A 6,011-nucleotide genomic window follows, 5' to 3' on the forward strand; every position below is an offset into this window, starting at 1 on the left:
TTTAGGGCCAGGATTTGGGATTGGGGGCTGGGGGATTAGGGATGGGGCCTGGACCCAAGGGTTTAGGGCCAGGACACAGGATTGGGGGCTGGGAGATTAGAGATGGGTCATGGGATTTGGGGATGGGARATTAGGGATGGGGCCTGGACCYGGGAGTTTAGGGGCGGGACACYGGATTTGGGGATGGGATTAGGGGCTGGGGGATTAGGGATGGGGCCTGGATCCGGGGATTTAGGGCTGGGACACGGGATTGGGGGGTGGGGGGTTGCAGATGGGACATGGGATTTGGGGCTGGCGGATTAGGGATGTGGGGCTGGACCCAGGGGTTTAGGGCCAGGACACGGGATTGGGGGATGGGAGATTAGGGATGGGTGGGCGGATTAGGGGCTGGGGGATTAGGGATGGGGCCTAGACCTGGGGGTTTAGGGCTGGGACATGGGATTGGGGGATGGGGGGTTGCAGATGGGACACGGGATTGGGGGCTGGGGGATTAGGGCTGGGGCCTGGACCCAGGGGTTTAAGGCTGGGACATGGCATTTGGGGATGGGGGATTAGGACCGGGAGCCTGGACATGGGAGTTTAGGGCCAGGACACGGGATTGGGGCCTGGGGGATTAGGGATGGGGCCTGGACACGAGGGTTTAGGGCCAGGACATGGGATTTGGGGATGGGGGATTAGGGATGGGACACATGATTTGGGGGCCGGGGGATTAGGGCCAGGACACGGGATTGGGCGCTGGGAGATTAGGGACAGGGGATGGGATATGGAGCTGGGGGATTAGGGCCAGGACATGGGATTGGGGGCCGGGGGATTAGGGATGGGGGCCTGGACCCGGGGCTTTAGGACTGGGACACGGGATTTGGCGATGGAGGATTAGGGCCAGGACACAGGATTTGGGGATGGGGGATTAGGGCAGGGGATGGGGTTGGGGGCCGGGGGATTAGGGATGGGGCCTGCACGTGGGAGTTTAGGGCTGGGACATGGGATTTGGAGATGGGGGATTAGGGAGAGGGGGACAGAGCCGGGGGTTGGGGATTAGGGGTAAGGGGATGCTGCCTGGGGACGGAGCCCGGGGATGGTGGATTAGGGAGGCAGAGGGGGGCCCTGAGGTAGGGACAGGGGATTAGGGATGGAGCCCGGGGATGAGGACAGGGGATTAGGGCCTGGGGAGGTGGATTTAGGGGATGAGGATAGGTCTGGGGACGGGGTTTGGGGATGGCTAACTGCGCCCTTCCTATGCAGCGTTAGAAAGCAGCACACAAAAGTACTCGTTATCGCTGTTTCCTCGTCTAAAACCAGCCCCGCTCGCGCCAGCTCCCCTAACCTCACCCCAAAAAACCCGTGCGCAAGCAGCCGCCGGCGACGACGACGGACCTGCGAGAAATGCCGGTAAGGAGGAGGAACCGGGGGCGGCATCTCAAGGTCGTAAAAACGCCGAGTATCCTAAATAAATCCCTGCCAGAACGCGTTTTGCCGCCGCGCGTTGCCCTTTTTTTATATTTTTTATATTATTATTATTATTACAAAATCCCGAAAACGGGCAAGTCTCGTCAGGCCGCTAATGAGTCAACCATTAAAAAGCTAAGCAAACTTTAAGGGTTTAGTTCCCAGAGTGCGGTCGCTCCGAGTTATCGAGCGAGATTAAGCGCGTGAAAGCCGCAGTGCGACRCGCATCCGATGTTTATAGAGCAACCAAGGACGTTAATAAACTCGTGTTTTTTTTATCGAAAATCTGCCTTACCGGTAACCTACCCTTTGTATTCGCAGGTAATTTAGCCGTCGCCTGACAACGGCACGAAACACGCAGCCCTTCTCTAAGGGTATTTGCAAGAAAGCGAAGGCGCTTTGCTTTGTTTGCTTAGGTTGGCGATGAAAAGGAGTGGATGTTACGACGGCTTTATAAAGCTAATATCGCCTGGGAAGAAAAACACCATCAAACGCACCGGGTTGTTGCGGCAGCTCGTGTTTGAGCGCACGCAGCCAATTTCCGCAAAGGGCTCCGCTGGCGCGGCTCCACGGAGCGGCCTCCAGCTCGGCTCGGCTCGGGCTTCGCGAGAGCTTCCCGGTGGCCGCCGGGGTAATCGAAGGCAGCTGGCGGGAGGGTCTGGGGTTTTGCACCGACGTTGCGCGTCTATCAAGTTAATTCCTTTTTTTTTAACGATTAAGCATCGAGTTCTTGCCGGACATCACAGCCGAACGCTCTTCCGTTTTGGCTCGCGTGCGTAAGATGGGGAAAATTGCGTGTGACGGGTCCGGGCTCCTCGTAAATAAGATGCCAAAAATCAGCGYGGTTGCGTAGCTGGGGTATTTACTGTGAATATCCTGCTTTTGAAGCAGGGCGGATGCGGAGGAATTTTTATGGAAGGGGGCCATAAACGGCGCGGGTTTTATCCTCATGTCGGGGCCTGATGGTTTTTGAGGGTTCCTGTAGCACCGCTTTCTCTCCGTTACGTGGTGACGGGCCTTTTCCCCTGGGCGGCGTAAAGCACGTCACCGGCGTTCGCCGAACGGCTCGGCTCACCGGTTCTGACGGCGGCAGGCCCAGTTTTTTGGCACCGGGCAGGACGTGACTCCCCGGGGGAAGCTTTAAAGCTAATGTAAGTCGCGGCTTAATAGCAGGAAGGGGAAGGGGAGGACGAAGGTAGAAGCTGCGAAGCAGGTGCCTGCGAAGGGGGGGCGCCGGCGGCGGCATCTCTCCGCGAAGGGCTAAAGGGTCCCGGAGGCGAAGCCCGTGACAAAATTCCTGTTGACTTTGGCACAGCCGCGATGTCGCGGCGAGGTGACGCCGTTGCAGGAGCCAAAGCCGCGGCCCGGGCTGAGCCCCGCAGCCCTGAGCACAGCGGTCCCCTCCCCACGCGTCCCCGAGCTTTTAAGCAAAATCCCTGCTGGGGATCCAACACTTCCAGGGACGGAGATGTCTCCTGCTTTGGGGCACGAGGAGGTGATTTTGGGGAGGCCTCAAGCTGTGGGTTTGTTTTTGCTGTTGTACCAGCCGCTGCTGCCCACGGGTGTCTGCGTGACACCCCATGTTGGCCGAATTGGGCCACCCTGTGCAGGACACCAGCGTTGCTCAAGCGCGGCAGCTACCGGCCACCAATCCAGAAGGTATCTTTGAAAAATGTACGTTTTCACTAGGGGTTATGGGGTAATAAACCTTTCCCTGAGGGCGCTGGGAGGGAATCGCTCGAGCCGTCTCCTTCAGGCAGGATCCTGGTGGCTTGTGACTCATAGCCAGAGCCGTTCCTGCCCCCCCGGATATATTCATCGACTCCAAGTTTCATCGCTGGGGCTGTGATAGACGGGAAGGCAAACAAGGAAACGCAGGTGTCGGGCTGCGCGCAGAGCGGGGCGCGATCGGGAAGTCGTTAAGGAAGTTTCTGGCTGCGCCTGGGGAGACGGGTCAGAGCCGATGGGCGTTTCGGGGCTGGTTTTTGCTTCTCTCAGCAGCAAGGTCGTCCCTTGGCCCGTCTCGGAGTCGACGTGGCGAGCGGCTCGGCTCCCCGTGCCGCCCGGGAGCCGCCGCTGCGGTCGTTTTCCGCTCGTGGGGCTGGGACGCGCCGCTCTGGCAGTCATCGACCCGGTGAAGATGCTCTCGTCTCCGGTTTTCCCCCGGCCRCTTGCCGGTTCCCCCCTGCCCGAGCTCACCTTTCCCCTGGTCAACCTGCACAGCTTCACACACAACCAGTCCCTAACCCCGTCTTGCCAAAATAGTCCTGGTTATAAATACTTTTCACGGGCTTTTTTTTTTTAAGGASGATCCCCTGGAAGACCAAACCTCATCTGTCACGTTAAATAACTTGAGTCTTGGCTACCTGACCCAAACTCCCCGGTACAAATTATACGTAGCGCTAAGCCTCAAACTGCCCCAGAGCTGTCACTCCCCAGGGTGTTTTCACGCAAGCTCTGACTCGAGAGATGGGAGCAGAAGTTGGGCCGGCAGGTTGTTCGGCGCCTCCGACATGCCGAGGTCAGACCTGCTGCTGTGCATCCTTTAGAGATGCTCTTTTCAAGCAAACCTGGGGTTTCTTGACTCTCTCTTTCATATCTTGGGGGGAATCGGCACTTTAGATTTAATACAACGGAGGAAGAAGAAGGTGGCATGGGTGCGTATGGTCAATAGATCTCGAAATATTTTACCAAGCGGTCGGGATGCGTTTTACCTGCAGGAAAACGGAGGCACAGAGAAGTCAAGCTGCACGTCCGTGGTCGTGCAAGGGCCAGGCCAACTGCTGCCCGCTGTGGACACCGTGCGAGGTTACACCGCTCCGGCAATCGCGGTGCAGGCAGCTGATGTTTCTGCATCAGCAGGATTAATCAGATGAGCACAACCTGCAAGACAGGAGCAGTTTAGTTAAGCTTAACTTAATGGTATGAGCACAACCTGCAAGACAGGAGCAGTTAAGTTAAGCTTAACTTAATGGTATGAGTATGTAAGCATGCACTCATGGCACGCCTGGCAATGCTCGGGGGCAGTGGAGCAAAGTTCTTCGCACCTGAGTTTCTGCTCTCGGCTTCCTCCATTTTTGCTCTGTCCAGCGTTATTTCTGAGGTGCTTTGGATTTTAAACTCTTCTGTTTGGGGTCTGTGCAAAGAAATGTGAAAAGTAGCAGTGTGTACGGTAAAAAATTGCTGCTCTCTCTGGCATTTCATTCTGCTGCCAAATATCTGCCATTCAGAACGATTTTTAAGGATCAGTCTCCCGAGAGAAGTGAGTTACGTCTGAGTTAGAAGCAGCTCTCTCTTTTAAAAGGTCTTATTTCAGACACTGGCACTGAAAAAAGATCCCTTCTTCCAGCCGTCAGGGATCAGACCTTGTGTTTTCCCTTCCTGCGACACGGGGCAGGTGAACCCCTGCGTGTCCGGGTGGGAGCCGCGCGTCGCAGTGGCCGCGAAGCGTGTTTCAGAAGACATCTCGGAGACCCACTCAAACTTTCATTTCACAGATCTGTGGCGATGGCTCTTTCGGTTGCGCTTAAACCAATAATTGTCTTTAAAAATATAAGCATGGCTGCGTTCAGCTGCTTTCAGGTGCAGATTTGCCTGGGTCGTATGGCGCTGCCTTCACACAAGTCAACGCCAACGATGATCCTTTTTTGGTGACCCCTGTGGCCTCCTGGCAGAGAAAAACCAGGAGAGGTGTGAGCTGTGGGAATGTGGGACCAGTTTAGCTGGGAAGTTTTGTCATTAGGACAAGATGCGCAACCTCTCTGAGCCGCTATCACAATGCTTCATGGTCCTCACGGAGCAAACGTTTCTCCTAATGTCCAGTCTGAACCTCTCTCATTTCAGTTTATGCCCGTTTAGTTACCTCGGAGCGTAAATTCGGTATGAATGAGATCAGAAAGAGATGTCATGCCATTTTCTGTAAAAGAAAACAAATCCTCAGTTAAAAGAACTTAAACTCCTTCTTGCCCTAAAATTAACGTGCAATACCCAGACGCACGCTATGCAAAACCCTGAAGGTGAAAAGTAGAATTTTACAGTAACTGGGCATGTTAACCAAGGTCAGGAAATCATCCAGAAAGCTTAAAGCAGGAAACTTGAAGGAGGAAAAAACAAAAGATGAAAAGAGACCTTAAAAAAAATAATAAAAATGAGTAATGTATTAAGACCTGCACCCTCCTTCTGTAAACCAAGCACAAACGTCAAGTCGGGAGCAAAATGTCGCAGTACGAGAATAGCCACAGTAAAATGAAGGAAAGGCGAGAACAAGAGCGCGAGAGAAAGTGCACGAGGCCGCAGGAGGAAGAGGATGTATACAATTTTATTACAGCAAAAACAAATGCGATGCCAGCTGAGGAGTGCAATTGCTGCGACCCCCGGAGCAACGCGCTCTTGCACGCTGTGGGGTCACGGGAGAGTTTATTTTAAGGCCCAGTAAACGTGTGCGATTTCCTTCCCTGACCCTTGCTGGGTAACAAATCGATGCATCCGAGCGAAGATCGGTGTCCGCTCGGCGTGCTCACGGAGCGGCTTCGCCCCGGAACGAGGTGCGCCCCGGCGAAACGCAG

Source organism: Apteryx rowi, unplaced genomic scaffold (genome assembly GCF_003343035.1).
Source record: "Apteryx rowi isolate R43461 unplaced genomic scaffold, aptRow1 scaffold_498, whole genome shotgun sequence".
Lineage (NCBI taxonomy): Eukaryota > Metazoa > Chordata > Aves > Apterygiformes > Apterygidae > Apteryx > Apteryx rowi.